This window comes from Dendrobates tinctorius, unplaced genomic scaffold, assembly GCF_039654945.1.
Source record: "Dendrobates tinctorius isolate UK_male_01 unplaced genomic scaffold, ASM3965494v1 ptg000035l, whole genome shotgun sequence".
NCBI classification, from domain to species: domain Eukaryota; kingdom Metazoa; phylum Chordata; class Amphibia; order Anura; family Dendrobatidae; genus Dendrobates; species Dendrobates tinctorius.
The window spans coordinates 25,598,059-25,610,540 of record NW_027361703.1 but is presented as its reverse complement, the minus strand read 5'-3'; the positions used below and the strand labels follow the sequence as shown (position 1 = coordinate 25,610,540).

Below are 12,482 nucleotides of genomic sequence, written 5' to 3'. Positions count from 1 at the left end.
TCTCTATTAGAGCATTGAAGGCCCATATTGCTTTTCTCAATCTTCGCAGTTGGGTGGATCTAGGGGTCACCTCCCTAGCAGATTTATTCCAGAACAAAAACCTTAAGTCCTTTGAGGCCTTAGTCAATTTACATAATCTAAAATGGAATTTTTTTTATCAATACCTTCAGATCAGGCATTTCCTAGGTCCTCTCTTTTATTTGCTAAGGGGCCTAACTCGTCCCTCTTCGGGAAATACCTTGATGGAACTGACAGGTCCTAAAGGACTCACCATAATTTACAAAATTATTGCTATCCCCAGTAATGCAGAGCAGTGGCCGCATATGGGGAGATGGGAATGGGATTTTGGCCTCTCTTTCTCGGCATTACAATGGCAGGAGGCTTCAAACTGGTTACGTAAATCGATGCGATGCATAAACCACTTAGAGCAATTGAAAAAGATCCATATGAGATAGTACTTGACACCTGATAGATTTGCACATGGCGTTCAAAATATGTCTCCCTTATGCTGGAAGAGATGTGGTTCGGTAGGTTCAATAGCTCATAATTGGTGGTTTTGTTCTCTAGATCGATGCTGTTGGGATTGTGTATTTGAGCTGGTATCTGACGTCATTAAGGTTAAAATTTGGCCTACCCCTGCTTTAGCCATCCTATATATTGGTGTTGAGTCCATCCCCTTGGAGAGAAGAGGAGTAGTGGTTCACATTCTCATTGCTGCTAGGCAGTATATTGCTGCTGTGTGGAAGTCGCCGTCTCCATCCTTTAGTCAATTATGCTACAAAATTAATACCCTATTTCCACCATGAATATTTTCTTGCTTCAGACTGCTTCTTGAGATCAAGAGTCAGTAAATCATGAAAAATGTGAGCCTTCTCTAGTTTTGCCACTCCTTTCTCTGCTGGCTATGATCTATCTGATCCGGATTTACTATGTTTCCGAGTCCTGACATCGGGAATATTTGAAACCAAATTTCAGGTTGACAAAGTGAACTTTCACATGTTTGATGTAGGAGGACATCGTGATGAACGCAGAAAATGGATCTAGTGCTTTAATGATGTGACTGCGATTATATTTGTGGTTGCCAGCAGCAGCTATAATATGGTGATCTGGGACTACAATTAGACCAACAGGCTCCAGGAAGCACTAAACCTCTTCAAGAGCACGGACCATTTCAGTCATTATCTTCTTGAATAAACAAGATCTACTTGCAGACCAAGTTTTGGCTGGAAAATCAGAAATTGAGGACTACTTTCCAGATTTTAGTCATTACGCCACACCAGATGATGCAATTCCAGAACCCATGGAGGACCCGAGAGTCACAAGTGCCAAGTATTTTATTAGAGAGGCGTTTCTTAGACTCAGTACAGCAAGCAGGGATGGGCGGCACTACTGTTACCCTCACTTCACGTGTGCAGTGGATACGGAAGTTATTCAAAGGGTTTCTAATGATTGTCGGGACATTATCCTGAGGATGCACCTCCGTCAGTATGTACTGTTGTGATGGTGATATAAATTTAAAAAAAATGTTGCTCCTTTTCTTGTTATTTGTTTGCCCTTTTTTGGTCTCTTGTTTCACACACTATGTAATTGTCTTGTTGGTTCTTGGAAAATTTGGAACTTTTAAATAAAGATTTGTAAAAAAAATGAGCGTCTACACGTGATTGCCTGGCCGCAGGAGCTTCTGCCACTGGATCAAGATGCTGCGAGGGCGCGCAGGGAAAGTAAGTAGGATTTTTTTTATGCTTTTCTCATGGAAGCCACACATAAAAGGATAGGGATGAGGAACTATGCATACCAGGACAGGGATGCGGAGCCATGCGTACAAGGGTAGGGATGAGGAACCATGCATACAAGGATAGGGATGAGGAACCATGCATGCAAGGATAGGGATGAGGGGACAATGCATACTCAGCTTATACTCGAGTCAATACGTTTTCCCAGTTTTTCGTGGCAAATTAGGTGCCTTGGCTTATACTCGGGTCGGCTTATACATGAATATTAACAAGAGAGGATAGTGGTGAACAAAGATATATAGGTTATATGGGATGAAGAAATATACACCATACTTATGCCAAGTTGCAGCTAACATCCCACAAAAGTAAATACCAAGGACTATACTAAGACCGGTCCATGTGGACCCTCTGTGTGCCTGCACTTGCTCTTACCAGGTGATATGTTTGTGCCATTTATTATCTATTGCTTGTCTTGTTTCATGTCTGATGTGTTAGTCTGGCCATCACATATCCCTATTGTCCTTGATTAACTATTTAATGGGCTGTCCATTATGTACAACTACCTATGTCATATATATTTAAATCTTATATATTAGGCATTCATGGTCCACTGTGCCCCTGTATACATCGTGGTGGATATTTGGCATTTTACATGTTTTACTGTTCCTTGCCTGTCCACAAATATAGCAATTTTATGTTATAGACCAATGGTTGTCCTTTTTGAATTTGTTCCTCCCCTTTTCACTTATACATGAGTATATACGGTAAATTAACAATTCTGCAATGTTTGAAAAAGACTTGGGTTGAGTCGAAACACTATAATCGTATCTGTAATCACATTCAACATTCATTAATGTAATGCCATCACTTGTACTAATTGCTCTCATAAGTTTCACTTTTCTGCAACACTTCTGAGTGTGCAGTGAAAATTCTTCACAAGTTACCTGGGGTACTCGTCCCGTCCACTGACACCTCGCATATTTCCACCAGTGAGTGTACTTCAATTTGATGAATATTCTAGTTAATGTGCCAGAGCATCCTTACAGGTGCCATTCACTATGTGCTGACTGGTGACTGAGGCCGCGCTGGCACAACTCTATGATTGAAAGCTGGCGGCTCCCAGAAGGAATAATATTAATTTTCTCCAAGTAGTCTCAAACTGCTGGTAGCATATATCCCAGCAGTAGTAATATCAAATGCAGGTAACATTTGGCCTCCTTTGCCTCTAAAAAGCATATTAGTATTAAGGAAGCAGTCGGTGTTATGGATTATATGTCCCATCACTCATCTCAATCACAGCAGGATGATGTAGCTGACATAATTCCTCCTGTCAGTGTGTTTGGACACAGTGAATGACAATTCTGCTGTCCAATCTAGAAGAGGGGCTTGTTGAGCTTTCAGTATGGTGATGGATACCGCTGCCGTCCAATCAGATGCTGGGATATGATAAGAAGTGCCAGTTCCAAAGTTAACAATGTACCCATCAAATTGTTGACTCTTGTGCTAAATTGAGTTAAGAAGGAGGACCTGAGTCATTGTATAACAATTTAAAGATTTTATTAATACAAAAAATACATTGTCAGTATAAAATTTTATATGAGTACAAAAGGTTTTAATCCAAAGGTGAAGGAAAAGCAGTGGCCGGAGGCTATTGTCCGGATTACACAATTATAATTCGAATTACCAGTTAATTTAATCAAAAAAGAGTTCTTCAGGGGACACCCTCTGAAGAAGCGACATCCACACGAGAAGCGCGTCGGAGTACGTGGCCACAGTCTTGGCAGGATCCCTCACTAAATGGGTAACTAACCTTTTATTATTCATTACTAGGTTTATATGTACAGCGTGGACCAGAAACATATGTGACACTTCACAGTAGTCTCCGCATAATAGCATTTCTGTTACATTGCCCTCTTGCCACTTCTAGGTACTTTATAGAGTACTAACAAAAAACTGACTGGCACATCCTACTCAACCTACACATTTTTTTGTCGCAATGTGGAGGCTATTTCTCCAACAACATAATGGGGAACAATGTCACCAATTAGGAGATGAGGACATTGAGAGTTATCAGACACTTCTTGGCCTCCTCCAGGAGAATGAAAAAGAAAGGAGACATAGGCCGTTTACGGACCTTAAAAGGAAGAGCACAAAGATCCCCCCAAATAATGAGGTTACAAGCATAGATATTTTCATCAAACTAGTGGAAGATGAACTAACCAAGATCCCCAATTACAATACTCAATGCATACTTAACCTCTCTGGGGAGTTGCCTGCGGATCTTATGAAATTTGAAAAAAATAAGGACATTATCATAAAGCCTTCAGACATGGGGGTAACCTGGTGCTATTAGACCTTTCAAAATTTCACTTGATATGTCATTCCATACTAGAAGACCCTGAAACTTATGAGGCCCAACCAAAGGACCCCACAATAGAATATATCAAAATGCTTGTAGATCTTTTGGATAGGGCCAGAGAGAGACACCTTATTTCCAACAATGAGTATAAATTTCGTGCCAGAGTTTCCAATGATATCATCTTTTTATGCCATGCCAAAAATCCACAAAGTGATGACCCCTCTCAGGGGGAGCCCAATAGTCTCAGACATCGACTCTGTATCCCAAAATGTTGATATATACATGGACAGAGTATTGTGACCTTTTGTAATCACACTTCCATCTTACATTTGTGACACGTCACATCTGCTTACATTGCTAGGAGTTGCTATAGAAGAAAACACCATCATGGCCTCCACGGATGTGGATGTTCTCTATAGCAGCATTCCACATAAACCAGGAATTTCGCCAGCCAAACAGTTCCTGAAGACAAGGGCAGTTGACGGTGTCAAACAAAACACATTCATGAGTGAATTGCTCCTTTACATCCTGACCCACAATTATCTTATATTTGATGCAAAGTACTTTCACCAGCTCAGGGGTGCAGCGGTGTGGAGTACATGTGCTCCCACATAGGCTAATCCATTCCTGGGCTCAAATGAGGAAATGATGGTCTTCGGAGAGGAAGATGCTTGGTGGAACTTGTGAATCGGTCTCTGGGCTAGATACATCGATGATATCTTCGTTTTTTGGTCTTTCCAAGAGTCTGACTTTTTTGGCAGTTTGTGGAAACACTGAATAATAACCAAATAGATCTGAGATTTACCTATGAAAGTCTTGTACACAGCTTCATGTTCCTCGATCCAACAATAAAGAGAAAAAGAGATGATAGTTTGGGAAAATACACATACCGCAAACCCACAGCCACGAATAGCCTTATGAAGTGGAAAATGCATGACCAACTTTAAGCTTTTGCACCCTCTTGTTTCTGCTCTATCATAGGCTTAAGGTGGTACGACAGAGCTAAGTACTGGCATAGTGTGAATACAAACTGAATGAAGTTGCCACAATTAACAATATACCTTATCTGTCTTCTTCACATTTCTAGTGATATCCTAGAGTTAGACTTTTACCAGGGAAATAAGGGAGAGCAGCAGGGGCGTTAATCTCGCATCTTAGGGTGCCAACCTCCCCTGGTAGAAAGTACAGCACTACGTTTAGATTAGGGCAATATAGTTTTTTTTTCTTTGCTGTGATTAGTCTCTTTTGTTTTTGAGACAACACAAATATCATTTACATCCTTGTACACAAGGAGTATCAGTTTCGATGTATTTTAATCAGACTAATAAAAAGAGAATTTTTAAGGGAATTAATGTTCACCTGCTTTTTACTCCCTTTTTATGTCTGACACTTTTGACATCAGTCATAGTACACCCATGCTTATGTCTTACTCTCTGTATACTAAAGCACAACAAATATTATACTGCTAAAAACCACATACCTGGTATAAATACAGTTGAACATAAGAATTATTGATGTCACTTCCAAGCTAGTGTGAATAGGTGCATACTAGGAGCAGCCATCTCCAATGTGATTGATGTGATTGATTCCGTCTCTAGAGCACTACCTCTGAATTTTTAATTAAGTATTTTTCAAATGTATTTAGTTGACTGATGCTGTAATTGTAATATAGAGAGCACCTAATCCTAGATTTGTATCACGTATGTTAATGTAGCCAAGTTGTTTACAAATAAAGATACACTTAGAAATTTCCTTATTTTTGAAAGAAAGGCACAATTTTTTCTAATGAAGCTAACATTAAATGATTCAGAAATACACTCTATACATTGCTAATGTGGTAAATGACTATTCTAGCTGCAAATGTCTGGTTTGTAATGCAATATCTTCATTGGTGTATAGAGGCCAATTTCCAACAACCATCACTCAAGTGTTCTTATGGTATTTTGTGTTTGCTAACTGTGTAAGAAGGCTAATGGATGGTTAGAATAACCTTGAAAACCCTTGTGCAAGTATGTTAGCATAGTTGAAAACAATTTGACTGATTAGAGAAACTATAAACCTGACGTTCCTTTGAGCTAGTTGAGAATCTGGAGCATTACATTTGTTGCTTCCATTAAACTCTCAAAATGGTCATAAAAAAGAACTTTCATGTGAAACTCGACAGTCTATTCTTGTTCTTAAAAATGAAGCCTATACCATGTGAGAAATTGCCAAGAAACTGAAGGTTTCCTACAACGGTGTGTACTACTCCCTTCAGAGGAGAGCACAAACAGGCTCTAACCAGAGTAGAAAGAGAAGTGGGAGGCCCCGCTGCACAACTGAGCAACAAGACAAGTACATTAGAGTCTGTTGTTTGAGAAATCGACGCCTCAAAGGTCCTCAACTGGCAGCTTCATTAAATAGTACACGCAAAACGCCAGTGTCAACGTCTACAGTGAAGAGGCGACTCTGGGAAGCTGGCCTTCAGGGCAGAGTGGCAAAGAAAAAGCCATATCTGAGACTGGCTAATAAAAGGAAAAGATTAATATGAGCAAAAGAACACAGACATTAGACAGAGGAAGATTGGAAAAAAGTGTTATGGACAAACGAATCCAAATTTGAGGTGTTTTCATCACACAGAAGAACATTTGTGAAACACAGAACAACTGAAATGATGCTGGAAGAGTGCCTGACGCCATCTGTCAGGCATGGTGGAGGTAATGTGATGGTCTGGGGTTGCTTTGGTGCAGATAAAGTGGGAGATTTGTACAAGGTAAAAGAGATTTTGAGTAAGGAAGGCTATCACTCCATTTTGCAGCGCCATGCCATACCCTGTGGACAGCGCTTGATTGGAGCCAATTTCATCCTACAACAGGACAATGACCCAAAGCACACCTCCAAATTATTGAAGAACTATTTAGGGAAGAAGCAGGCAGTTGGTATTCTATCTGTAATGGAGTGGCCAGCGCAGTCACCACATCTCAACCCCATTGAGCTGTTGTGGGAGCAGCTTGACCGTATGATATGCAAAAAGTGCCCATCAAGCCAAACCAACTTGTGGGAGGGGCTTCTGGAAGCATGGGGTGAAAGTTCTCCAGATTACCTCAGCAAATTAACTGCTAGAATGCAAAAGGTCTGCATGCTGTAACTGCTGCAAAGGGAGCATTCTTTGACGAAAGCAAAGTTTGAAGGAGAAAATTATTATTTCAAATAAAAATCATTTTTTGAACCTTGTCAGTGTCAGGACTAGATTTCAAATTCATTTGGCAACTCATTTGATTAATAAAAGTATGAGTTTTCATGGAAAACACTTAATTGTCTGGGTGACACCAAACTTTTGAACGGTAGTGTATGTACTGTATGTAAATTATGTTTCGGATGGATTTGTTCTGCACAACCTACAATTAATAGAAAATTATTATGATGTCACTAACAGATCAATAATGTATATAGGATAGCACATGTTTGCTCGATCCCAATAACCATTTTTAGAAACCTTGTTACCTCTGCTGATTTTATGCAGGATGTTAAAATGGGCCACCACAACTTGTGAGCCACTGCTGCGAGTCCTTTATATATGTTTGGAAGTATAGATACAATGACACCCCGGGATGTCAGCACTTATTGGCTGAATAAGACACACAAGATTAAAGCGCTTGTCCCCCCAACATGTTTCATCGCGTGTGCGGCATCATTAGGGAATAGAACTCCAAACCTATCTAAAGGATTAACATAATTTATAGGCAGATTAGGGACAATCTTTTAATGTTCCTTTGCACCTTCAATATTTTAATTGTATTTAGAATAAAAGTTAAATTTTATGGTTTAATAGAGAGGGATTTATTTGGGGTTTGTTTGGGATTCTCACCAATTTGGGAATATTGTATATATCCTTCCAAAACCATCTATGGTCCTCACAATTTGGTTTAACCACTGCTGCGAGATTTCCTCCCATGCCAAAATTTGCCAGCCAGCCCCTGCCTGAGGCCATCTGATGACCCTAGGGTAAGATGGCCAGTAAGATCATGCTATAAGCAGGGTCTAATAGGCTCTGTCAGTGAGTCACTGACTGGTCACATGCACCAGAGATCAGAGTAAAAAATACACATGTCCCACAGTGGTAATAAGTGAAAAAGTAAAAAAAAAAAAAAAAAAGTAAAAAAGTAACAATAACACAAAAAAACACACAAAAATCACAAAAAGCCGATTCAACATTAAAAACGCAGTCTTTGTGATAAAACAAAAATAAACACAAAAAAGTACACATAATTGGTATCACCGCATCTGGATCGACCCAATCTATAAAATTGTCTGGTTATTTATTCCATATTTCAAACACCGTGAAGAAAATAGTAAAAAAAAACTCCAAAAATGTCACCTTTTTATCATATTGACGCACGAAAAAATTGCATCAAATGCGATCAAAAAGTCAAATGTAAAAAAAATGGTATAAATTAAAACGCCAATCCAGAACACAATGGGGTAAACGGGCACCATCTCAAATAATATCGTATGTGGGATCTCCCAATGCATATAAGACTATATAGAAACAGACCAAGAAAAGGTATATGCAACAACTATAGGGATCACCACCAATATTTATAATACAAAAATATATTTTATTTAATTTCAGCAAACACTACATACAAACACATGTTTAAAAAAAATTAAAAAAAGTTTGTACAAAAGCAGACATTAGCAAATGAACAAAGAAAATTGGGTCATAATCACATACAATTCGATATTTAAGGTTCCAAAACCCCAGAGAAAATACAAAAGTGCAAATGCTCATTAGTTAATGAAGTCCCACTACATAGAGATATATATTACTATATTTCAAGTACTGATACCTGTATGCATGCTGTTTACAAATAAATACTGTCATAGACATACAAAATGTGCTAGACGCATGCTTACACAGGGAACCATCAGCAAATATTATTAATGGTACTCCAAGCTCTATTAACATTCACCCTGGGACATTCAAATTGCTGCAACCAATATTACCTCACAGCAGATAGTCAGAGCATATTACCAACACAGGAGCCCTGGAGGCATAGACAAAAAATCTCCCCTGCCTCCAACCATGATACCAGGCGGACCCCAAGTGGAAACACACAGCCGGGTTTTGTGGAACCTAGGAACCATGCGTATCGACACAAAGATGTGTCTTTCTCAAGGTCAGTGTGTTAAAACGCCAATCCATCACACAAAAAAATAAAGCCTAATATGGTTTATTTGGCAAAAAATAAACCATAAACCAAATAAGCTTTCAGAATATGACAAGGCAAAAACAAATTAATTTTTGTAGAATATTGTTTGTAGTCTGTAAAAGCACAAAAAAAGTTATCTATCTGTTATTGCTGGTCTTATCACTTTTACTGCACTATGAACGGCACAAAATAATATAAAAACAATAACTGATTTGCTGGCTATTGTTCATTCTGTGTCTGAAAAATCTGAATAAAAAGTAATCAAAAAATGTTATGTGCCCGAAAATCTACAACCTGTCAAAAAATAAACTATCATACAGCACTGTTCACCAAAAAAATAAAAAAGTCGCAACTCTCAGAATATGGCAAAAAAAAAAATCAATTTTTTACATTTTTACTGTGTGATCGCAGCAAATCATAAATATCCCAATATCCAATATAAATCTGGTATCACACTGACCAGAAGAATAAAGTTGTCTTATCACTTAAGCTGGGGTCACACTGCATTAAAGGGAATCTGTCACCTACCCTTTGGCGGGCGATGAAAACGAGGTCGGTCCGATGGGCGTTGTTCCCGATGTGTGCTGCCTCCCCATCCTTGCCCGCCGTCCGCAGGTTATTGCTGAATTGGAGTAGGTGTACACCATTTTTTGCGCGTGAGCTAAGCATTCATAGCGCACGCGCAGTATGCTTTGCCCAACTGCGGGCAAAGCTGGACTGCGCATGCGCCGGTTAACTAAGCCCCGGAACACAGCAAAATACTTCCGGGGTTTAACAAATACCGTAATTAAACATAATGAAAAATGGTTAAAATGGGTGGAATCAGATAAGGACGCCGCTACATGTTCTGCTATTCTTCTCTTAAGCATTTGTGTTGTACATCCCACATAATACTTTTGACATTTAGTGCAGATATCCAAATACACCAAGTGTGTGGTGTTACAAATAATGTACAAATTTATACTATAAGCTGTGTTAGTATTATTAGAAAAAGTGTCCATTTTTAACATGAATATGAAAAGATTACATTTGTTGCCCCACATCTACATGAGCTCTTAATGTTTGACCAGGTATTAATGTGTCCACTAATGCTGTTGTAAAAACTGGGGGAAACAAAATTGCCTATATTAGTGGCTTTTCTGGCTACCCACTTAATACCCCTATAATGAATTTTAAAAATGGTTCCATCTTGATGTAGTATGGACAAAAATTCTTCTCTTACATCTGTGCCAATCAGATGACTTACTCTGTAAAATAATATCTAAAAACGGAGCGCAATTTATATGTTTTGCCACTGTAAAATGTAGATTTAAATCATTGTGGTTTAAATGCTTGTCAAACAGCTGCAAAGAATTGGTACGGGAGATCATAGAATCATAGAATGGTAGAGTTGGAAGGGACTTCCTGGGTCATCTGGTCCAAGCAGGATTCACTAAATCATCCCAGACAGATGTCTGTCCAGCCTCTGTTTGAAGACTTCCATTGAAGGAGAACTCACCACCTCTCGTGGCAGCCTTTTCCACTCATTGATTACTCCTAGCTGTCAAAAAGTTTTATCTAATATCTAATCTGTGTCTCCTCCCATTCAGTTTCATCCCATTGCTTTTAGTCTTTCCTTGTGCAAATGAGAATAAAGATGATCCTTCTACAATGTGACAGCCCTTGAGATATTTGTAGACAGCTATTAAGTCTCCTCTCAGTCTTCTCTTCTGCAAGCTAAACATTCCCAAATCCTGTAACTGTTCATCATAGGACATGGTTTGCAGACCAGTCACCATTCTTGTCGCTCTTCTCTGAACTTACTCCAGTTTGTTGATGTATTTTTTAAAATGTGGTGCCCAACACTGGACACAGTATTCCAGATGAGGTCTGACCAAAGAGGAGTAGAGGGCAATAATGACTTCACGTGATCTAGACTGTATGCTTCTGTTAATACATCCTAGAATTGCATTTGCCTTTTTTGCTGCTGCATCACACTGTTGACTCATATTCAGTCTGTGATCTATTAGTATACCCAAGTCTTTTTCACATGTGCTATTGCTTAGCCCTATTCCTCCCATTCTGTATATGCTTTTTCATTTTTATTGCCCAAATGTAGTACTTTGCATTTTTCCCTATTAAAAACCATTCTGTTAGTTGCTGCCCACTGCTCCAATTTATTTATATCTTTTTGAATCCTCTCTCTATTCTCTAGTATTAGCTATCCCTCCTAGCTTTGTGTCATCAGAAAATTTAATCAGTGCACCCTCAATTCCTTCATCTAAATCATTGATAAAGATGTTGAACAATACAGGGCCCAGGACAGTACCCTGTGGTACCCCAGTTGTACTGGATGTGCAGCAATTTATGACCACTCTTTGGGTCCGATCACTAAGCCAGTTATGAATCCACCTAACAGTTGCCTTGTCCATTCCATACTTAATCATTTTTTCAATAAAGATGGTGTGAGATACTTTGTCAAATGCTTTGCTGAAGTCAAGATATAATATATTTACAGCATTACGCTGATCCACCCAGTCAGGGATTCTGTCATAGAAGGAAATTAAGTTAGTCTGACATGACTTATTAGTTATAAACCCATGCTGACTCTGATTAATCACTTCATTCTTATCCAGGTACTTACATATGTGTTGTTTAATAATTTGCTCAAATATCTTTCCTGGTATAGAAGTCAGACTCACCGGCCTATAGTTCCCTGGGTCGACCTTCTTCCCCTTTTTGAAGATAGGAACAACATTTGCTCTTCTCCAGTCTTCTGGGACTTCTCCTGTTCTCCAAGAATTTTCAAAGATTATGGAGAGTGGTTCAAACATTTCTTCTGCTATCTCCTTCAGTACTCTAGGATGTAATTCATCTGGACCTGGAGAATTGAATTCATTTATGTTAGCTAAGTGTTTACTCACTATCTTTCTGTTTATAGATATCCTGTATTCCTCTATTCCTTTAACAGGACAGCGAAGATCAGTTGATGTTACATTTCCTTTCTGAGAGAAAACAGATGCAAAATAGGAATTTAAAAGTTCGGTCTTCTCAACATCCTTTCTTACCATTTCAGAATTTTCATCCTGTAAAAATCCTATAGCATCTTTTACTTTTATTTTACTTTTGACATATCCCCCAAATCCTTTTTTATTGTGTTTGACATCTCTTGCAAGCCTTAATTCATTTTCACCTTTAGATAATCTGATTCGTGCCCTG

At 38.8% G+C, this 12,482-nt stretch overlaps 1 pseudogene; it reads left to right on the top strand.

The window, feature by feature from the left end:
* The first annotated feature begins 926 nt into the window (after nucleotides 1–926).
* Nucleotides 927–1,501, top strand: LOC141087827 (guanine nucleotide-binding protein G(s) subunit alpha-like; annotated as a pseudogene).
* The last annotated feature ends 10,981 nt before the right edge of the window (nucleotides 1,502–12,482 follow it).